This window comes from Pelodiscus sinensis, chromosome 25 (genome assembly GCF_049634645.1).
Source record: "Pelodiscus sinensis isolate JC-2024 chromosome 25, ASM4963464v1, whole genome shotgun sequence".
In the NCBI taxonomy this organism is placed as follows: Eukaryota; Metazoa; Chordata; order Testudines; family Trionychidae; genus Pelodiscus; species Pelodiscus sinensis.
In genome coordinates this window covers 9984558-10007634 of record NC_134735.1, presented here as the reverse complement: position 1 = coordinate 10007634, position 23077 = coordinate 9984558, and the positions used below count along the sequence as shown (strand labels likewise).

At 53.0% G+C, this 23077-nt stretch overlaps 1 long non-coding RNA gene across 1 annotated transcript; it reads left to right on the top strand.

The window, feature by feature from the left end:
• Positions 1 to 12987: 12987 nt before the first annotated feature.
• LOC142819951 (uncharacterized) lies at positions 12988 to 21667 on the top strand. Its single transcript, XR_012897640.1, has 3 exons — positions 12988 to 13121; positions 20473 to 20679; positions 20713 to 21667. It is a non-coding gene; the product is annotated as an uncharacterized LOC142819951 (long non-coding RNA).
• The last annotated feature ends 1410 nt before the right edge of the window (positions 21668 to 23077 follow it).

Here is a 23077-nt window from a genome sequence, read left to right as displayed (position 1 = left end):
TAGGCACTTGCATTTTTCCTAGCAAAATATTTTGCTAAAATGTTTCACTCTCTCCCTGAGCTTGAAACAGAAAATGCTCAGGATCAAAACCCTTCCATGGAGGGAGCAAGACAGAGAGAATAAGGTGGGTTGATTTAGTTGGGCAGGGGGCTGGACTTGATGACTCCTGAGGTCTCTTCCAGCTCTATGATTCTATGATTCTAGGTCTACACTACCAAGTGTTGCTGATAAAAATGTATATCGACATCTAAAAATCAACAAAACAAAAATTTGCAGAGAGTGTTCACACATGCTCCCTCTGTCCACAGATCATGTCCATATTGAGGGCACCATCATCGACAGTGTGAGCAATGTACTGTGGGTGGGTATCCTTGTGGGAAGGCAGAGCTGATCCCTGTGCATCTTGGGATTTCCTCGTCAGCTGCTGGGAGTGGCGTCATGAGTAGCTCTGACAGCTCTCCATGCTGAGGAATATCAAAGCAGCACAGCAACCTGTCCCCCTCATCCCCTGCAGCAGCAGCCTGCCTGCCACTGTGTTCCTAGTGCAGGGAAGAACAGGAGCATTCCAATGATGTGTTCTTTGTTTGTTTCCCAAACAGAACAGCTGTTGGACTCTTCCCAGAGCTTGTAAGGGGGAGGGGAGGGCACATGCCTGCAGGGCAGCAGAGATCACAAAACACTGAGCACAGCCATCAGGGCCGACATTGTGGGATACTGGTGGAAGCTAGTTCTGTTGACAAAACAAACTGAAGACTCTACACTGGTTCTTTGTCGACATGAAAGGGAGGGGGAAAGACAAAAGTCTCTCATAGGGGTGAAAGTTTTTTGTCGCTGCAATTTGGCATTTTTCCAGACAAAAGTCGCACTGCAGTGTGAATGCTCTCACTGTTTCATGGCCAAAAGGCAGGTTTTGGCAACAAAACTTGGTAGCATCCACAAAACTGTTGAGCAGAAAATTGGTCCGCCCAGCTGCACAGAAAGCTCCGAGAGGCGGGAACTCCCTTCTCTTCTCTGTGACATGGCTCATCATAGGTGGGAGCTGTGGGCGGGGTGCCTGTGAAGCAAACAGTCAATAAGAAGGAAGCCGGGAGGACAGTTCGCCATGTGCTGAGGCTCAGTGTGCCAGTGTCAGGGGGAGAGGCAGCTGGAATTACTCCCCCATCCCTGTGCCAGGTCATGGTCCCAACCCCCAGTCCAGATTGTATGAGAGGTTCACAGGAAGCCTGATTTTCAAGGGCACAGAACACAGCTGTTAAAGAGAGCCCAGCTCCCACCGAGCACCTAGAGACGGGGTTTTCCAAAGTGCTCAGCACCTCCCCATGCTCCCAGAAAATGGGCCCCCTTGCTCTGGTGCCAGAGTGGATGACTCAGCTGGGAATCTGGCCTGGTGTAGCTCATCTGCAATGGGCAGAAGAAGGAGGGAGGTCAGCCTAGCTCTTGGTGAACAAGGGTATGTCTACACTACCCCGCTAGTTCGAACTAGCGGGGTAATGTATGCATACCGCACTTGCTAATGAAGCCCGGGATATGAATTTCCCGGGCTTCATTAGCATAAGCGGGGAGCCGCCATTTTTAAATCCCCGCTGCTTCGAACCCCGTGCAGCGCGGCTACACGGGGCTCGAACTAGGTAGTTCGGACTAGGTTCCTATTCCGAACTACCGTTACTCCTCGTGAAACGAGGTGTACCGGTAGTTCGGAATAGGCACCCTAGTCCGAACTACCTAGTTCGAGCCCCGTGTAGCCGCGCTGCACGGGGTTCGAAGCAGCGGGGATTTAAAAATGGCGGCTCCCCACTTATGCTAATGAAGCCCGGGAAATTCAAATCCCGGGCTTCATTAGCAAGTGCGGTATGCATACATTACCCTCCTAGTTCGAACTAGGAGGGTAGTGTAGACATACCCATAGTGACTACAGCTGCCTCCCCACTGCTTCCTTTTTTGCTAAGCTCGTCAGGGACACCACGGTGCCCGACCTGCCATCCCCAGCACTAGCGTGAGGCAGGCTTGTCATGCCTCTGCCTGTGTTGTGCTAGTTCTGTGGACCAGCAGAGGATGCATCTCCAGGGCTCTGTAACGAGGTCTGCTCCCTGGCTAAATGAGAATCCTGTCGGCACTCAGCCCTGCCCTCTCTAGCTCGGCCCTGCTCCCAGGACCAGAGGACTGGGACTGATTTCCTTTGCTGACAGCCCTACCGCTGGGATGCTGAGCTCCGGAGCAACTTTGGCTCTTCCCATAACGGGAAAAGGAGCAGAACTGCCAGAGGCGCGGAGAGAGAGAAGAGCAGAGATGGGGACAGGGAGTCCTTTTCTGGTTCGGTGCCTCGGCGCCTAAGAGAAACCAAAGCAGGATTTAGTCCAGGTGGTGGAACTTCTGCAATACATATCGCTGACTCTAGGTCAGGCCGAGCTGAGCAGCGAGCCTTCAGTGGGCACCAGGAGAAGGAGCCGGTATTATAATGTGTTTGGCCCAGTGTTATACAGATTGACTTTGGGTTGGAGCAGCTAGGAGGATGACAACATACTACCGAAGACAATTAACAGCTCCATACAGCTCTGCAATAGACAATAGGAGGAGACCAAACCCGCCCCCGATGATCGTGAACGTTGTTAATGGGGCCTGGCAGCTTCCTGCAGGAGGGTTAACTTGCAAAACTGATGCTGGGGATAGGGAGGGGGGCAGATCCATGCTCTTGACCTTCCTACAAGGCTGGTTTCCCAGGCAGTACCAGGCTTAGCTTTGCATGTGCTCTCACCCCCATCCCCACCCAGCAGGAGGGCTGCGGTTCCCTTACCAGCCATCTGGCCCTGTGGGAGGGGTACGGAGGGGACAGCTGTGCACATGGGATACCGCCCCACAAGCGGGGTGCAATCCCCTCGAGGGGAAGCAGGGGAAGGAAAAGTCAGGCCCACCTCTGACACGCCTGAGGGGGCTCGGCTTTTCCTTCCCCTTGGCAATACTTGTAGAGCTTGTCCTGCCCACAAAGCCTCCCCTCCAGCTGAAGGAAGCACATGGCAGAGCCCTGGAGCACAGAGTCATGGAATCATAGAATACTAGAACCAGAAGGGATCTGGAGAGGTCATCGAGTCCAGTCCCCTGCCCTCACGGCAGGACCATGCACCGAAGTATTGGCTTTGGGCGTCTCAGACGTGGCCTATATTCGAAGGGTCAGGGAGCTGGGGAAAAGGAGGGCTTCCCGCTGGAGCTAAATGAGCAATTTTCTCCCTGTTTGTAGCTCCTTCACCTAGGCCAGGGAATGCGTCCAGCAGCCAAGAGCTGGCTGGACACCAGGCCTCACTGTGTATCCAACAGCCGAACGAGACTTTCTCCTGCACTGCCAGCCTGCCAGAAATGGAGCTGCCAAATGCCGTGTGAGGTTCCCTTTTACTGCCACTCTGTCACCAGCCCACCTGATGCTCAGTCTAGCTCCTCTCTAGTGTGGGACAGTGACAGCCCTTTGAAAACCAGGAAGGTTACTGGATTAAAAGGCAAATGCACATGAGAGCTTGCCTTGAGCGGCACGTTCCCAAGGGAGAGTGTATTGGCCCAACTAATCGCTGTGCTCAAAAGGCCCGCGGGAGAGCAATAGGGGTGGCAGAGGAGACCCAGGCCTTAGATGGCTGTTGTGGCTATGCAGGACAAGGGAGCTCTGCCCAGATCCGGTGCCATGCTGGGGGGCTGTGAGCCGGACGAAGTCGTAAGCATCTGTTTGTTCACATTCTCTGCACATCTGGGATAGCCACGTCTGCAGCCCAGCTACAGTGAGGGTTGATGGGAGGCAGACAGGTGGCAGATCAAGTAGGTCTTTATAAGACAGGTAGCTCAGTCTGGTAGATAAAGGAGATACAATAGTTTGTGTATGGTTTGTTAATATTAGATTATTGTTTCCCTATGCTCCCCCATCTGTCTGTCTGCCCACACCTGTTCTTTCTAGACTCACTTAAACAGTAGCAGTTAGTGGACAGCAGTTCTGTAGTACCTAAAAGGGTGTTACAAGGAGGAAGGAGAAAAATTGTTCTCCTTGGCCTCTGAGGATAGGACAAGAAGCAATGGGCTTAAATTGTAGCAAGGAAGGTTTAGGTTGGACATTAGGAAAAATTTCCTAACTGTCAGGGTGATTAAACACTGGAATAAATTGGCTAGGGAAGTTGTGGAGTCTCCATCATTGGAGATATTTAAGAACATGTTGGACAGACACCTGTCAGGGATGATCTAGATGGTGCTTGGTCCTGCCATGCGGGCAAGGGACTGGACTTTACCTCTCAAGGTCCCTTCCAGTTCTAGGGTTCTATTATTTTATAAACTGGAAACTCCTTGGGCAGAACCCAGTTTTGTTCTGGTTTTGTACAGCGCCTAGCACAAAATAAGTAATCGGTGGTCTGTGACCGGGGCTCGTCGGCACTGCCACAGTGCAACCAATCAGGGTCGGTGCAAGCCCACATCAAAGTAGGAATATTCCCCCACACACATTCACACACACCTGCCTCAAACTGCTTGGGGTCTTAAGCAATGGCTTGGCCTGCTTACTCCTAGCGCTGCCCTTGCAAATCAACAAAACAATCATTGTGGTTTCGGCAGCAGAGGTTCCCAAGTTGTGAGCATGGAGAGCTGCCTCCTCTTCCTTTCCAGTTGCTAAACTGCATGAAAGGACAGTTGCATTGGCTAGTTTCCTTGTATCTCTTATTGCTGTAGCTGCCATGGGCGTGTTATGGGAATGCACGGGGGAAGGGGGATTGTGTGATTGCAAAGACGTTCACTCTATTAAAAGGTGGACCATGCCATGAATATCTTGGGGAAGCCCTAGCCCTAGGCTCCTGGCTACCAGGGTCCCTGGAATTTAACAGCAGCTATAAACACGGCGAATATTTAGATTTGTGGTCAGACGCTCACAGTTTTTGGCAGAGGAGATGGACTAAGAGAAAGCCTTGGCTGCGTGCTCCCTGATCATTAACTCCCGGTAGGTCTAGTCCCACCTGGCGGCTGAGTTTCCAGCCACGCTTTCCTAGCCTGGGCCCTGGAAAAGTCCCAGGAATCTCGCCTCGTGGGAAGCCGCAGGGCGCAGGCAGCAATGTGAAAGAATGCTGAACCTGGGAACGGGAGGTGCAGGCAGGCTCAGGCAAGGCTCAGCTTAGGGCCCCAAGAGCCGAGGCAAATGGAGGAAGAAGTCGGGGCTGTCCTGTGCCCAAGGTCACGTCAGCTGTTAAGTAGCACCTAGGACAGCTGAGTTTCCCAACGGAGGACCAGGGACGGAATGCAATGCTTCTTTGTCCCTGTTCACCTCTCCGATGGGAGGGATTGCAAGGGATCCATGGAGGGAGGCTATGGCAGGTACAAGAGGAAGCTTCCTAAACCTACCTTGGAGGGCGGGAGAGGCACATCCCAGCCCCATGCCAGTGTGCTGCTGTTTAGGACAAGGCGGGTGGGGAACCTGCGGCCTATGGGCTGGATTTGGCCCCTGGCTTACTTTGATCTTCTTTGCCCTTAGCTCCTATGGGAGCATAGGCCATCAACAATTTCTTTCCAAGCCTCTCTTTACTTTGATCTGGCCCATGGCAAATCTTTGGGCCATGGGCTGGAAGCCCCAAGCCTCAGTGCTTCCCTCCCCCACCGCCCCCGCAGCGGGGCTGGAGCATCAGCGCCGGCTTCGCACGTCTCCCGGCCCAGTGGCATCATCAGCTGACCGCCCTGGACCCTCAGCACAAACCCACTGGCGCCGTAACGGTGCTGCCGAACGTCTCCCCATGCAGCTTCTCGCCGGCAGGATGGGCCAAGGTGCTGGCTGCGGCACTGGGACGAGTGCTCACTGGGAGGGGCTCAGAAAGGGCTCAGCTGGCGCTGCCATGCTCCCAGGTGCCTGTCAGCACTGGCAAGGGGAGGCAGGCTCCAGTGCCAAGCAGAAGGCAGCAGGGTGGGAATGTGTGTACTCCTAAGCCAGGGCGGGGGAGCCTTTTTTCAGCTGGGGAACCCCTGACCCACAGAAAAATCAGATGGAGACCACGCACAAAAAAGAAAGGAAGAAATTCACTCACACTCAACTCAGACCACCAGGACTCTGCTCCCACTCCAGCCCCAAGGGGGGGGGGCGGTGCTGAGGCTCTGGACTTCCCCCAGCAGCGGGGCCAGCTGGCACTCACACGCCGCGCTTGGCACTGATGGCCCACGGTGCAGAGACTTGTCGTGGGCCGGATCAAAGTAAGCCGAGGACTGGATCCAGCCAACCATAGGTTCCCCATCCTTGTCCTAAACACAGCTGCTTGAAGCTGGGATGTGCCTCTCTCCCACTCCCCAAGGCAGGTTTGGGAGGTTTCCTCTTGTACCTGCCACAGCTTCACTCCACCGATCCCTTCACTCCACCGATCCCTTCACTCCACCGATCCCTTACAATCCCTCCCCACTGCCCTGCCCTGGCCTCTTGCTGCTTGTGGACACACTAGACCAAAGCCGAATGCTTTGCACGTGAGGAGCGACAGGAGGCTGTGTTGCCGGCATTTGGCAACAGAGCCCAAAGGCCCCCAGCAGGACCAAGGCGCCTTGTGTGGGGGGCTGTTTGAATGATGGGACGGTACCGTCCCTGCCCCGCAGTTCCAACCACGGTGCTTTCAGATTAGCAAGGGGTGAGCGTCGGGCGCCCGGGGCGCTGGCTGGGTTTGACGGATCATCCCAAAGTTCTGATGCTTCAAGTGAAGCTTCAGCAAAGCAGCCGGGTCTTACAAAAACAGGCTTTGTGGGTTCCTAAAATGAATCGTGGCTGGGGGATCATAGCAGGAAAAACGACAGGCCAGCTCTGCTACTGGCCGAACAAACCCGTCTGGGAAGTGGGGGCAACTCCTAGCTGCCCCAGACTGAAGCCAGGAAAGTTTAAGGCAAAGTGGAGGAGCAGGGAATTGAGGGGGAATTGGTTAGTGGCCAGATGGACCTTTGAAATCTTCCCCTCCCCCTAACACCTAGATGGCTTATACCCAGTGGAAGGCTCAGCTATGAGCCAAGTTTTACGGAAAGGTTTGCGTTGGTTTGTACTTAAGCTGAATCGGTTCCACGAGCCCTGGGTTTGTTAGAGCTCCCTTAGCGAGGACGCCGAAGTCGGTCGTGGTTGTGACAAGAGAAGTGCTCACCCCTGCTTGGCTTTCCCCAGGAGGGGCTCCTGCCACGGTCCCCTCCCCCACAGGCCAGCTCAGCAGAGAACCGGAAGGCGGCTGTCCCACTTCTCGGAAACACAGCTCCAGCGGGAGAAGGTGAACCCAGAGCGCCGGAGACCGGCGTTGCTTTTCCTTTGCTTAGACGCAGAAGGGAGCAGGCTGACGCTGCAGAATCGAGCGCTTCCCAGCCGCAGAACTTGGCACAGCCTGCCCGGGGGACGGGTTCACTCTCTGGGCTTCGGGCAAAGCACCTGAACTTAATTCCCCCGCCATTCTGTTCTTTATAGCGTCGGTCAGGGGAGCGGGGGAGCGCACGCACGGCACGGCGAGGACTCGAGCTGTCCAGCTGGCGCAGGGTTACTCCCAGGCGGCTCGTGGTGCCTAGAGCTTGGTAGCATGAACAGAACCTTTACCAGGCTCTCTCTGCTTCCGACATCTAGCCATTCCCTCTGCCAGATGGGCTGTGCTCCCCAAGGGCCCTGACCCCTGCTGTGGAGCACCCCTGAAAGCCCGTGGTGCCAGCGTGGGGAGGGAGTGACACCCCCACGAGTAGGTCCATAGGCCTGCTGGGACTTCAGTGCACAGTAGCACTGGGAATGCCACAGAGCCAGGCTTTGGGACCAATGAGTCCATATGCAGGCCCTATGGGCGGAGCGTTTACCACCCCCCGCCCATCTCCATTGTCAATCAGGTGGGGCCAACTTCTTCAGACCCTCCCCACAGAGCACCTGTCTCAGCCTGCCTGTCCCCCTGGACAGCCCCTGCCAACCGACCCCTCCCGGAGCCTTTTTAACCATTTAGGGTATGTCTACACTACCCCGCTAGTTCGAACTAGCGGGGTAATATAGGCATACCGCACTTGCAAATGAAGCCCGGGATTTGAATTTCCCGGGCTTCATTTGCATAAGCGGGGAGCCGCCATTTTTAAAACCCCGCTGGTTCGAACCCCGTGCAGCGCGGCTACACGGGGCACGAACTAGGTAGTTCGAACTAGGCTTCCTAGTTCGAACTACCGTTACTCCTCATTTCACGAGGAGTAACGGTAGTTCGAACTAGGAAGCCTAGTTCGAACTACCTAGTTCGTGCCCCGTGTAGCCGCGCTGCACGGGGTTCGAACCAGCGGGGTTTTAAAAATGGCGGCGCCCCGCTTATGCAAATGAAGCCCGGGAAATTCAAATCCCGGGCTTCATTTGCAAGTGCGGTATGCCTACATTACCCTCCTAGTTCGAATTAGGAGGGTAGTGTAGACATACCCCCTGACAGTTAGGAAATGTTTCCGAATGTCCAACCTAAACCTCCCTTGCTGCAATTTAAGCCCATTGCTTCTTGCCCTAAAGGGGGGAAAAAATCTCCCTCCTCCTTGTAACACCCTTTTAAATACCTAAAAACAGCTATCCTGTCCCCTCTCAGACTTCTCTTTTCTAAACTAAACAAGCCCAATTCTTTCAGTCTTCCCTCATAGCTCTTGTTTTCTAGACCTTTAATCATCTGGAGGACGATCCAAGCTCCCATTTCCCCCTCCCTTAAGGAGAATTTACCATGCAAAATCCTGAAGCTAAACTGAAATTAAAGCTGGCACCCTGCCCATGCACCTTTCGTAGGAATGCCCTTTGGTGCCAAAGGCATCACAGTTACTTTTTATTTCCAGCATTAACAGCACTGGCCTTCCTATCCCAGCTGCTTGGGGAATTCTCACAGGGCCTTGAGTGCAGATGGGAAAACCACAGAAAACCCTGACTCCCTGTTTGCAGGTTAAGCACTAGGCAGGCAAAGAAGGGAGCTAACTTGGAAGCTGGGAACCAGGCCAGGGCAGTGCTCATCAGATGCTGAGTCCCACAGCACCGGAAAGCAGGGGCAGGCGGCTGGTGTATAGAATGCCCTCTGACCTCTCGTTGGCAGGAGACCTTATGATCATTTCGAAGGGAGAGAATTGCTCTTTGGAAAAGGAAACAAGAGTTTTTTGCTTCCAGAACACTTACCCAGGGCTTTGTGATGCCAGGGCGGTCGGATGGCACTCAGCATCCAAGACTATAGCCGAGCCGATAGCTGCGTTTTTGGCTGGGTACGGAACCGAAAGCTCTGGGGGAAAATATTCTCCTAGTTTCAAACTAAAACCGATTTTTTTTCCTTGTCGAAATGAAAACCTGAAAAACATTTGCTGCGCTCAAACGACAGCACAGTTTGGAATGAAATGCTGAAACCGTTCTTTCAGAAAGTATCACAACAAGCCCTTTCCTCTTAAAACAAAAAGTCCCCATTTTTTATTCAGGTGACATTATTTGCAGGATTCGGCCCCACTTTGCGAAAAGCTTTGGCCACCTCAAAACTGCATTTTTGGTGAATTGTCTCTTTGCCCAGATCTGTCTGGGTCCTGGCAGTCAGTTGACTTTTCTTCAGATCATTAATCAAGATACATGCAATTTCTGGTAAACACAGAAGACAGCCAGCGGCTTGCAGTGTGCAGGGAACAGCTCCAGGGCTGCATCAGGCCGGGCAGGAACCCAGTGGCTGCCTAGGAGGTGTTGGGTCAAACTCTCACCACATTAGTACATATGGTCCCTTTTACCATTTACTAAGGAAAAGGGAGCATCTCCTTAGCCCAGAGCCCTGGAGCAGATCCATGGTGACATAACACAGGGTCAAGGTCTCACGGACTATAGCTACGCAACAAAGAAAAACTGGCAACTGGCTCAAGCCAGATACCTCGAGCTGTTTTGTTGCTGCAATTTCATAGAATCATAGAACACTAGAACTGGAAGGGATCTTGAGAAGTCATGAAGTCCAGTCCCCTGCCCACACGGCAGGCCCAAGCACTATCTAGATTATCGTTGATAAATAGATAAATGTCTAACCTGCTCTTAAATATCTCCAGTCATGGAGATTCCACAATGTCCCTAGGTAATTTATTCCAGTGTTTAACCACCCTGACAGGATTTTTTTCCTAATGTCCAACCTAAATCTCCCTTGCTGCAGTTTAAGCCCATTGCTTCTTGTCCTATCCTCAGAGGCGAAGGAGAACAATTACATAAGAACATAAGAATGGCTGTACTGGGTCAGACCAAAGGTCCATCTAGCCTAGTAGCCTGTCTGCCGACAGTGGCCAGCACCAGGTGCCCCAGAGAGGGTGGACCGAAGACAATGATCAAGCGATTTATCTCCTGCCATCTCTCTCCAGCCTCTGACAAACAGAGGCCAGGGACACCATTTCTATCCCCTGGCTAATAGCCTTTTATGGACCTAATCTCCATGAAATTATCTAGCTTCTCCTTAAACTCTGTTAGGGTATGTCTACATTACAAAGTTAATTCGAACTAACAGCCATTAGTTCGAATTAACTTTCTTAGGCGCTACACAGGCAAACCGCTAGTTAGAACTTAATTCGAACTAGCGGAGCGCTTAATTCGAACTAGGTAAACCTCATTCTACAAGGACTAACACCTAGTTCGAATTAAGTAGTTTGAATTAAGGGCTGTGTAGCCACTTAATTCGAACTAGTGGGAGGCTAGCCCTCCCCAGCTTGCCCTGGTGGCCACTCTGGGCACCACCAGGGAAACTTGTCTGCCCCCCTCCCGGCCCCGAAGCCCTTAAAAGGGCACGGTCTGGCTACGGTGCCCGTGCCAGGTGCAAGCCTGCCAGCACCCAGCCAGCAGACCCTGCACCTGGCACAGCACGAGCCAGTCATCCGCTGCCACCCAGCCCTTTGCCTCTTCCCAGGACCAGGCTGGCCACTCCCAGGAGCCTGCCTGGGTCTGCAAGAGGTGGGCACCCGCCTGGTCTAGTGTGGACATCATGGACCTCATCGAGGTTTGGGGGGAAGCCTCCAACGTCCACGACCTCCACACTAGGCACAGGAAAGTGGCTGCCTAGGGCAGGAGAGCTGCCAGCCTGGCCACCCAGGAGCAGGTGTGCATGAAAATCAAGGTGGTCCAGTGAGACCCCAACCCTGAGCCCTGAGCTTAGAACATAAAAACATAAGAATGGCCGTACTGGGTCAGACCAAAGGTCCGTCTAGCCCAGTAGCCTCTCTGCCAACAGCGGCCAACACTAGGTACCCTGGAGGGGATGGACCGAAGACAATGACCAAGCCATTTGTCTCGTGCCATTCATCTCCAGCCTTCCACAAACAGAGGCCAGGGACACCATTTCTACCCCCTGGCTAATACCACTCCATGGACCCAACCTCCATGACTTTATCTAACTTCTCTTTAAACTCTGTTATAGTTCTAGCCTTCACGACCTCCTGCAGCAAGGAGTTCCACAGGTTGACTATTTGCTTTATGAAGAAGAACTTTCTGTTATTAGTTTGAAGCCTGCTACCCATTCATTTCATTTGGTGTCCTCTAGTCTTTCTATTATGGGAACTAATTAAGAACTTTTCTTTATGCACCCTCTCCACACCATAAAAGAGGTCTCTTTTATAGACCTCTATCATATCCCCCCTCAGTCTCCTCTTTTCTAAACTGAAAAGTCCCAGTCTTTTTAGCTTCTCTTCATATGGGACCTGTTCCATCATTTTAGTTGCCCTTTTCTGAACCCTTTCCAAGGCCAAAATATCTTTTTTGAGGTGAGGAGACCACATCTGTACACAGTATTCAAGATGTGGGTGTACCACAGGGGCAGTAAGATATTCTGTGTCTTATTTTCTATCCCTTTCCTAATAATTCCTAGCATCTTGTTTGCCTTTTTGACCGCCGCTGCACACTGTGTGGAAGTTTTCAGAGAACGATCCACGATAACTCCAAGATCTCTTTCCTGATCTGTCATAGCCAAATTAGCCCCCATCATACTGTACGTATAGTTGGGGTTATTTTTCCCGATGTGCATTACTTTACGATATTTAAGAGCAAGTTAGACAGATATGGCGCCCTTCCCTCAGGGTACTGCCCTATCACAGTGCCCCACACTCTGGGGTCCTTGCCCTCAGGGAATCCCCAGCCCCTAATATCCACCCTGCCTCAGTGACCCTACTGCCAGTCGTCAGTTAGCCCCTGACTCAGAGGCAGACCGCGGCCTGAAATGGCCACTCATCATTGGCAAGAGTGTGGACCTGCTGCCTTCTCCTGCCCTGGCTGCTCTTCTGTAGCCCTAGTATCTCCCTGGCAACCGTTGCAGGACTTCAGCCTGGGATTTATTCAGGCCTGAGTGCCCCTGGCTCACCCTGCCTTCCCCAGCGCTTCTCTGTCCAAGGTATCTTGATCTAGCCAACAGCTAGGTCTCTCTCCCACCAGAGCTGGAGTGAGAATGTGCTCCTCTGCTCTGGGAGACCTTTTCTAGGGCCTCGTGTGCCCCTAACTTCACACTGCAATTTTAGGAGATCTGGATGCAAAACTTGGCTAGGACAGAACTGAATTTGATCTGGTGCTAAGACCACACAGTTCCCTGGAAAGGAGGTCAGATAATGGGGCGCATCGGCTAGAATTTACATCCATCCATGGACTATTTTTAATGGCGACCTGGCTTCAGCAAAAGAATTTCCGTAACGTTACATTGTGAGATCCGTTAGGAAACAGTGTCGTTTGGAATCTCTTGACTAAGCTCACCTGGGATGTATGTAAGGAATGCTGACCTTGCTCCAGAATTGATCGCCAGCACCTAATAGCAACACACCGTGGAGTTCTGTTTAACAAAGTTCCAGAGTGAGGCATCTGTTCCGGAACGAGGCGCAGATTGTGCTGCATGCGGAGGTGCATTAGAAGGGCAGTGCCATACCCTGTAGCAAACAGCTGGGGGTCGGAGGGAGGAGCGGGCACACCCAGCGTCCACGTCAACAACTCCATAGGCTCCTGCGCCAGTTTTATTAATGATACCTAGCGGGACATGACGTCACATAATTCACCGCCGCACGTTTGCATCTGACACACTTTCCTGCACAAGCAACTCAAGGCCTGGTTCAGAACAGCTGCTCACAGCTGCTGCAGACTCACCCCTGGAGAAGGTCAGAGATACTCGCCTGGGTTCTGGAGATGGAGAAAACGGGCTTTGAGCAAGGTCTGTGGGATGCAGTTTTAACTAGCTGTTTATCCGCACACTCCGGCCCCTTCCTCCATTTTCTACATCTGATCAGGGTGGGTGGGGACTCTACCAGGTGACTGACATTTGCCAGTGTGAACTTGGAGAGCATGCATTGTGTATAACCTTTAAAAAGACCAAAGCAGCCCATTGCGAAACAACAAGGTGCTAGTATAATGTCCACAGGAGGAACTGAACCTGGGGAGCTAGTGTTATGCGCCCGTGGTCAAAGGAAAAGTTTGTGCTCCCCCCCCCAAACCTGGCCCATGGATGAACCCGAGCCTGGGAGCAGGGGAGCTTGTACCGCATCTTCCCCCATCCCCTCCAGTTTGGGGCCAGGCCCCCGCACGCATTAACCTGTCGGCAGAGATGGAGGAGGGTCAGGCTGGGGGCGGAGAGGTAAGGAGGAGGCTGCTCCAGCCAGCGGCAGCGGATGGAGGACGAGCAGGCGAGCCGAGGGATGACAGAGGGAATGGAGGGCGACTAAACTGGCGACATCCCTAGCATGGCGCCCGGGGGCAACTGCCCCTCCCTGGCCGTCCCTCGCTATGCCACTGGTTTGGGTTGCAGAGGACCACCCCAAGAGCGGATTTGACCAAAGAGGACGGTTTCTGGGACGGAGTGACCTGCCCAGAAGAGGGTTGTATGACTCCTCTAAGAGCTCCTCCTCCTTCTGCCGCTACCACTGAGAGCACAGCACCTCCCCAGAAGTCCTAGTGGTGCACAGAAGAGGCCATCTCATTCCAAAAACATGTGTTTTAGAAATCGTGGACACACTGAAAGGAAACATGGATGCCTTCCCCACCCCCATCAGAACTTCAGACTTTGTTTTAGTGCTGAGGGCCTTGGACCTCCCGTAGAGAAAACGCTACATCAGTGACCTTTCCGACAAGGAGAGAGAAGCCGATGGGAGCCCTTTGGCCCAGACGCTGATGGGTACTCCAGAACCCGATCCCCAAACCCAAAGCACTTTTGAGACAGTCTGATGGACACAATGTCTCTTTTGCCCTGGAGGAGGAAGATGACTGCTGCTCCTGGGAGTCAGACAAGGTGAGCGAAATAGACGTTGCACAGGTAAATGAACGGTTAAGCAGGGGAGGTCAGGGATGGGGTGTCATGGCGTTGGGAACCGACCTGAGCTTGCAGGGGGACCTACACTGTTTCTTCCTGACAATCTCTCAACAGCTTGATGATGCCTTTCTAGATAACCCGAAGGCCCAGCACAGCATTTCAGCAGACTGTGAAGACGCACCGGGCCCACCTTGGTTTTGCTCAATGCTGATACAAATGGTTGAAGAGGATGCCAAGGATGATGGCTATAAGGAGTTTAGAAGGAGGCTTGGCATGGAACTAGCTGAGCCAGTACCACATCATGAGCGTAAAAGCGTAATGAGCATGTTGCTGTTTACGCTGTCCTTAATCCTTGTCGTAGGGGAAAGCTTTTCAAAGACTGCGGGGGCTGTGTCAGACACACCAGCCCCATGGCACCATGACAGTGTGATTGGTCTTCCATGGATCCAAACCACAAGCCGTGTGCTGAATTATGCTGAGAAATCCCTCCTCCTGCAGCTCTGAGCAGGCCCGAGGGCTGCCCTGCCCAGAGAAGCACATGGAGATAACATAGTCTCTTATTTTTCCAGCCTCTTTCTCTGAGCACCCTGTGGTCCCCAGCACCTGCGTCATCCCTAAGAGAGCTTGGGAGCTGGAGACGGAGCGTTGCTCATTAAAGAAGAATTATGGCCTCTGCTTAAGTGGATCTTAAACCTAAAATAAATACAGGCAGTCGCCGACTTACGCGGATCCGACTTATGTCGGATCCGCACTTACGAACGGAGCTTTCTCGCCCCGGAAGTCAGGGCGAGAAAGCCCCGTTCGTAAGCTGCTCTGGTGCCCCTGGTCTGCTGGAGACCGTCTCCAGCAGACCAGGGGCACCGGGCGGGTTCCCGCGCTTCTGAGGCTTTGCCAGAGCAAAGCCTCGGAAGCGCGGGAACCGCTGCTGCTGCCACTTGGGTGCCGGTGCCGCTGCGGCTCTGCTCCCCGTGTCCCTGGTCTGCTGGGGGGGGGGGGCGCAGCTAGTGTGCTCCCCCCCCCCCAGCAGACCAGGCTTTTGTTTTGGACTCTGGGGCAGAGCAGCTGGGGCGCTGCCGATTGGTCCTGCAGCGCCCGTGGGCACTACTGGACCAACCCGGCAGCACCCCAGCTGCTCTGCCCCAGGTCCTGATTCAGCCGCTGCTGGTCAGTTTCAGCAGCGGCTGAATCAGGACGTCTGGGGCAGAGCAGATGGGGTGCTGCTGGGTTGGTCCAGTAGCACCCCAGCTGCTCTGCCCCAGGCGTCCCCAAGTCAGCTTCTGCTGAAACTGACCAGCGCTGACTACAGGAAGCCCCAGGCAGAGTTGCTCTGCCCCGGGCTTCCTGGAATCAGCTGCTGATCAGTTTCAGCAGCAGCTGACTTGGGGACGCCTGGGGTTCTTAAGTTGATTCTGTATGTAAGTCAGAACTGGCGGTCAGTTTCAGCAGTGTCTGAATCTGGACGCCAGTTCCGACTTACATACAGATTCAACTTAAGAACAAACCTACAGTCCCTATCTTGTACGTAACCCGGGGACTGCCTGTACCCAAATGTGTCCAGACAGCCTAAAATGTCAGCTCACTTCCCTGGGAAGAGCAGAGCCAGCTGGAGTTGACAGTTATCACAGCTAATGGAATTGGGGGCAGTCACCGTCCGGCACCGAAAGACATAGGATGCTGACAGCGTGTGTGAAAACGCCTCTGCCCCACGTGAGTAGTGCGGGGAAAAACACTGGCCAGGCTGAGTGTAGAGGATGGGCTGGGAAGTCTGACAACCTCTCGACAAAGGCGACTCTTAACCCTGTCCTACACAGAGACCTGATCTCTCTGCCTCTGCCACTGGGGACCAGTCACCTTTCATTGCCATACGTTGTGCTATGCACTGTCTGTGCTTAGGCCAAGAACATTGAGCGCAAGGTAAATACAGTGCAATATGGTGAAGACCCTGACAGCATTTTAAAGAAATTGACCAAACCAGAAGACACCTGCTTAGAGCATTATACTGACCGTCCGGTGTACACAAAACGTTATAGAACCCTGCGTAGGTAAAAGACTATTTGTAAGAAATCTAAAGGGGTTAAGTCAGAGAATGGAGAGCGACAAATATGCTATATAAACGTAGGCCGCTGTACATATAAAAATCTATTGAAAAGGGCTTTTGTGACTGTTTGTGTGGCCCTTAAATGAGTAAATGTTTTGGAGAAACATCCTGGTTTGTTTTCAAGGTCTGTATGCAGGGCTTCACTCGAAATAAGTGACGCAAATTGAGCTACACCAATGGTGTAGCTCATTCAAAATAGGTTATTTTGAAATTGGGAGCGTCTATACAGCACTTATTTTGAACTAGAGCTCTCTTCCTCTGACTTCCCTTACTCCTCATATAATGAGGGTTACAGGAGTCGGAGTAAGAAGTCCTCCAGCTCGACAGTATTTCGACATTATTTCAAAATAACTGCCTGCTGTGTCGACGCAGAGTAAATTATTCCAAATATGGCTGTGTAGATGTAACCGTATAAATAAGTACAAAATAAAGTTTGTGAGAACCCAGCTAGCTCTTGTGACTTTGTGCAAAGGGTCCCATGTACAGAAAAAACTCTGAAAGGTTGTGGTAGACTCTTGGGGTTGTAGGATGAGCCAACCCACCAGAAAGTGTGCTTAACACAAAGCTGTGTCTAGACTGCATCCCTTTTTCGTAAAAGGGATGCAAGTTAGACATATCGCAATTGCAAATGAAGCGGGGATTTAAATCTCCCCCACTTCATTAGCATAAAAATGGCTGCCACTTTTTTTTGGCACGGAGCTTTGCCGAAAAAAAGCGCCAGTCTAGACGCGGATCTTTCGGAAAATAAAGCTTTTTCCGAAAGATCCCTTATCCCTCTTAAAATAATTCCTCTTAAAATAAGGGATAAGGGATCTTTTGGAAAGGGCTTTATTTTCCAAAAGATCCACGTCTAGACTGGCGCTTTTTTCCGGCAAAGCTCCGTGCCGAAAAAAAGCGGCAGCCATTTTTATGCTAATGAAGCAGGGGAGATTTAAATCCCCACTTCATTAGCAATTGCGATACGTCTAATTTGCATCCCTTTTACGAAAAAGGGATGCAATCTAGACGTAGCCCATGGGTGGGTGAGGATGGTGAGCTCTGATTACTATGAAATGAAATAAAATCTCCCGAGTTTGTAGAACACTATTGGGCAGTTTAAATAAAACGTCAGGAGTTGGCTGAATGCCATGGGTCACTCTAGCAACTCAGAGTCATTAAAGTTTAAAATAATATAGTTACAAAAAAACCACACCCACAAAGGTCTAACTCAAAAGTGAAATGTTTCAAGGGCTCACAAATCTCTATAATATTTTAGAACAAGCAATGGCAGTTTAAAATGGTCAGCCATTTAAAAGGTATGGGTACTTGTAGGGTGCTTACTATACTTGTGATACATCCATCTTATTTCAAAACTTTAACGTGAAAGAAACATGTTTTTAAAAAGGCAGGCATTGATATCTGCAAGGGGTTCCCACTCAAAGGCTACGTCTACATTGGCATCCCTTTCCGGAAAAGGAATGCTAATGTGACGAGTCGGAATTGCAAATCTGCGGGGGATTTAAATATCCCCCGTGGCATTTGCATTTACATGGCTGCCGCTTTTTTCCGGCTTGGGGATAAGCCGGAGAAAAGCGCCAGTCTAGACGTGATTCTCCGGAAAATAAGCCCTTTTCCGGAGGATTTCTTATTTCAAGTAGGAATAAGAAATCCTCCGGAAAAGGGCTTATTTTCTGGAGAATCGCGTCTAGACTGGCGCTTTTCTCCAGCTTATCCCCAAGCCGGAAAAAAGCGGCAGCCATGTAAATGCAAATGCCACGGGGTATATTTAAATCCCCCGCGGATTTGCAATTCCGACTCGTCACATTAGCATCCCTTTTCCGGAAAGGGATGCCAATGTAGATGTAGCCCATGGGTACAGTTATATTAAGGATGTATGATGGTTTCCTGTTTATTATTGTAGGAAGTCCCTATAAGGCTCTGTTTTTTCATTGAAACGGACAACAAAATGTATTTTAAACCAAAAGAAAAAAATAGCCAAAAGCAGCCCAGTTGTGCAGACAACTTAACCCCCACGGGGCTCCACCCCACCCCCTATCAGAAAAGGAGGATATGTAGGAAGGGCGCTCTCTTTCCTTAAGGATCCATTAATTCAGAGTTGTGAATTAATTAGCCCAGGAGGTGTAGGGGAGGCTTGGCATGGCAGGAATGCACTGTCCTGCTTGGGGCAAGGTTACTGACTCCCGTACCGTCAGAAACAGGAGTCACGTCGCTGTGTGTGGCGACAAGGGGCCGATTCCCCTTGCTAGCTTCAGGGAAATGCCTCTCAGTTCCCACCAGTCAGACGAGCCAGGCTCAACTGGGTCATTCAGCCATTACCTCATGGAAAGGGGCCTCCTTCCAGCTCTGAATTCCCTGGGGCTGTGCCGAGGCGACTGGCTCTTGGAACAGCATCAATTCCAGCTTCTTTGACTCTGTCATCCTGCGCGGTGCGGCGCTGTCCCTCAGACCCTCCTGTTCCAAGCCCAAGCTTGGGATGCCACGGCAACGGGGCTGAAGGATCCTGGGCCTGTTCTCCCGTTGATCTCTAATAGCGGCGGGGACGCCCCCAGCCGCCCACGGGGCCGCAGGGGAAAGCTGGCAGTTTGCACCAGAGGCCTGGGCGTGCTCCGGCCTGCCAGTGCTGCACCGTGGTGATAACATTTTTACCACACAAGAAGCCGCATTACGGGTGATGAATGGCATCGTGCACAGCGCCCTGCGGCACCCAATTAGGTTGTATTTGTTTAAAAAAATAATAATAATAGAAGGCGTGACAGGTGGCAAGTGACAGGCGGTGGATGGTGTCTCGCAGAAGGCATAACAGGTGGCAAGTGACAGGCGGTGGATGGTGTCTCGCAAACGCTGCACTGAGCCTGCTGAGGGAAGATCGACTCCTGGAAGATCCTGCTTCTCAGAGCCTGGCAGTCGGGGAGCCCTGGGGAGCCCGACCCTCTGCAACGTGTAAACCTCATTCTCCCCTGAGCAAGGCCACTCAAGCCTTCTCCTGCTGGGGCCTGCAGCAGCCAGCTGCAAGGACAGAACAGGGTGCTGCATGTGCCCCCATCTTTACCAGGGCAGCGTGGCCCATGGCAAAGGCCCCACAGGCAATGCTCTGCCTTGGACTGGGCACCCTGGCATTGCATGCTGGGACGCCTGTGTGAAAGGGAGGGGCAGCTGCAGGAGACGTGGGAGCATTTATCCTGGGAGCTGCTTCCTGGATGTTGGCCAGGGCTCACTTGCTCAACAACTGCCCAAGAGCCCTGTGCCCCCTGGCAAAAGAGTAGCCCAGGGTTTGTTTTTGAAGGAATAGGGGGAGAGCGCATTTGCACACACATGCACACACACGTGCACGTGCATGCACGCACTGTCTGTGTGTGGGTTTTTCAGGACACGCTAGAAAGGCGGGCCCGCAGGACTCCAGAGGGGACGTGCTGCGGGAGAGAAAGGGGGCAGGACACTGTCTGAGCTGCCCTGCTACCAGCAGGCGGGGAGGCAGACATTTCAGGGGAGTGTGCACTAGCCCCTCAGGCTTGGGCTGGGCTGGAGGGCTGCAGCCACCGTCCTGCCCAAGAGTGTAAAAAGCACCTGATGACTGTGGGTGCCCAGCACGGGACGACCACAGAGGATGGGTGCTCGGGGCTCTCTCACACTCACGCCCCCTTTCAGGTGCACCTGAATCACTAGCCCCTTGGGACAGCCCTGGGCCCTCTCCACGTTATGGCCTTTGTAACAAACAGTTCTAGGGATGCGAGGGGGGGATGCTGCAGCACCTCCAGGCCCCCGGCCGTTGTCCTGCGCACCAGGGGTTCTGCCGCTGGCCCTGTTAGCCTCTGCACCTGGATTCCCATGTGCCAGGCTTTGTTCCTGGTTTCAGCTGGGGCGAGTGGTGGACGGGGGAAGGGGACTGGATTTCGGCACCCCCCGCTCTTCAAAATGTCCCCGCCGCCGCCAGAGACAACCACCGCTGGAAGCGCAAAGAGGCTCGTTAGCATTGGCCTCCCCCTGGCTTTCTGAGTCCACTTCAGGTCAGCTGTGCTGAGGCTGCCGGAGAGGCCTGGGGAAAGTGCCTCCTGCTAGGCCAGACTCCGAGGGGATCTTGGCCTCCCCGGGGCAGGGGAGAGGTTCTTTCCCAGGGCTTTGGACAGGACATACTGACGGGTTAATTCGTCTTTGCATTTCTAGGCAGAGACATATTCACGAACCCGGTCAGAAGCTGGGACCCTGACGCTTCTTTTTTCTTCCTGCCGCCGAGCTGAAAGGAACCATAAAGGGAGAGGCTGAGCCACGAGAGCTGGCATTCCGGCCGGTGACAGGGAAGCCAATGAGACCTCGCCTGTGGTGTGCTGCGGCTGGGGGGCCCCTTCCCTTTGGCTCCTTGGTGGGCTGGCAGTGCGTGCGCGCGGCCTGGCCACCGGGCTGGAGGAGAGCTCCCACGCCGCGAAGGAGCCCGGGTGCGACAAGGGTGGGGTCATGGCGGCGGGTTGACGGCTCCCCTCACTATTCGCGCTAAGTGGCTCCCGGGATGGTGGGCTCAGCACAGCAACCCCCGGCTCTGAAAGGGAGGTGGACAATGGGCTCGCCTCTCAGCCCCTGGGGTGGTGTGGGCAGGGCAGGACCAGGGCTGCCAGGGACCCCTGGGACAAAGCCAGTGGCTGGCTGTTCTTTGGACATCGGGTTCCTTTCCTCAGAGAGCCGTGCCGCAGCACAGGGCCTGCAACTTCTCTGCCACGTAGACTCTCGCCCCCTCCTCCGCCCGTGCAGCTGCTACCCACATCCACACACACGCACTCAACCAGCTTGCAGTACTGGGGCAATGTCCCACATTACAGGGAGATTTACGATGGGGAGCCCTGTCACCTTGGCCAGGTGAATCTGTTGGGTTTGATTTTTCTGTCAGGGGTTCAGCCCTGCCCTAGTGTCCTCCACAGCAGCAGTCCTGATTTCCACCCGCTGAGGGCTATACAGCTGGCATAATTACCCCCCTGAACAAACTCCTCCTCTGCCCCAGCACCACTGCACAGCTGGGCTCTCTCAGGAGCAGCTCGGAAAACACGTTGCACGGACAAACAGCTGCCTTCCTGGGACGCGTCCATCTCCCGCAATGCAAATAGCTTGGAACACAATTCCATTTTGCTTCAGCCCCCTCCCGTCAAGCAAGGAGCTAGTGGCCCGCACGTTGCGCAGCGCGCTGCAATTAGCTGGGCAATCGATTCACCTCAAACGGTGCTTCTCCAGCTTCAGCGGGGCCGATCGCAGCCGAGCCATGTGGCCTCCACATGTTGGCAGCCACAGAGATCTGGGCACATTTTTTCTCTGCGCAGCCTTTAAGCGGTGGGAACCATTTCAAAGGAAACCGTTCGCCCCAGAACATGCTTGTGATCTGAAGATGTCCATTTAAATGGCAGCCCGGCATTAATTTAGCAATTCACGACAGAGTTTGGCGTGATGTTTAAAGCGCTAAAATAAATTGTGGTGAAGTCGCTTCCCTCAAACCAGATTGTGTGGTTTACATTATTTGTCAACCCTAAGTACAACTGGCATGTTTGTATCGCTCATGCAAATCCCCAGTGCGCCTCTCCCAGGGGGAGACGATCCGCCAAGAATCTCAGCTGGAATTCCTGCCCTGGCAGGCACATGCACCCCTGGAATTTGCACCTCCAGGGCACTCAGCCCAAATAGCTGGGATATTGCTGGTGCTTCCGTAACCACAAGCCCCACATCCCTGCTTGTAGCTGCCACCAGGCAGATTCAAACCTGGTGCCTCTGGAGCTTAGTGTAGGAACCACTACAGCTTGAGCTATAAAACCAGCTGGCTCCTAGCTTAGGCTGTAGAGCTCCCTTGTTCTTATCTCTCACTGTAAGTGGTCTGAGTGCCACTACATGGGACAGTGATCCACACCCACTAGGCATGTGGGTCACACTTCCCCAGCTGAGGCGGGGGTTGAGCAGTGTGCCCTGTGTTGCTAAAAGCCGTGTTAGCAGAATGCAGGTTGCACTTGCTGCCGGCGGTCCCTAAAATCCACGGGCCGTGAGGATTTTCAGCCACACACGTGCATGCGCACAGACACACACGTGCATATGAGCATGCACAAGGATTGTGGGCACCCGCCAATGCATGGACACATTGTACAGACACAGTCACCGAAACTAGGTGTGTACATATGGACTGTGGGAACACCCTCCGCACTCTGCACAGGAAAATACACACACTGCGAGCACTCCCACACATACGGACTGGGCACACACCATACACCCATTGCATGCCACACTACATATGTATGGGTGGTAATACATGACCCAGCACTTGGCTGGACCACAACTGCAATCAAACACCTTCTGTCCAAGAAAGCCTTTTTGGAAGCTAGTCAGTGCCATTCCTTCTGGAAGTGGAGGGGTGGGGTAGGACCCTAGGAATGGAATGGGATATTATTTCCTTTCTACTGCCTCCTTCTTGGCCCAAGGACTCAGTAAACTCAGTAACTACCGGGTCCTCCCTGAAGCAGTTTTCCAACAGGACCCTGCCATGCTCAGGAAGGGGTCCTTTGAATAGGGATGTGCAGTTGGGAGGTGAAAGTCAGGACAAGATGAGTTAAGCCCTGCAAATCTGTGGTTACTCGCTTCCTATCTGCAGGTATCCACATGCACAGCTAGGGTGCGTCTAAACTACATGCCTCCGTCGACGGAGGCATGTAGATTAGCCAGATCGGCAGAGGGAAATGAAGCCGCGATTAAAATAATCGCGGCTTCATTTAAATTTAAATGGCTGCCCCACTCTGCCGATCAGCTG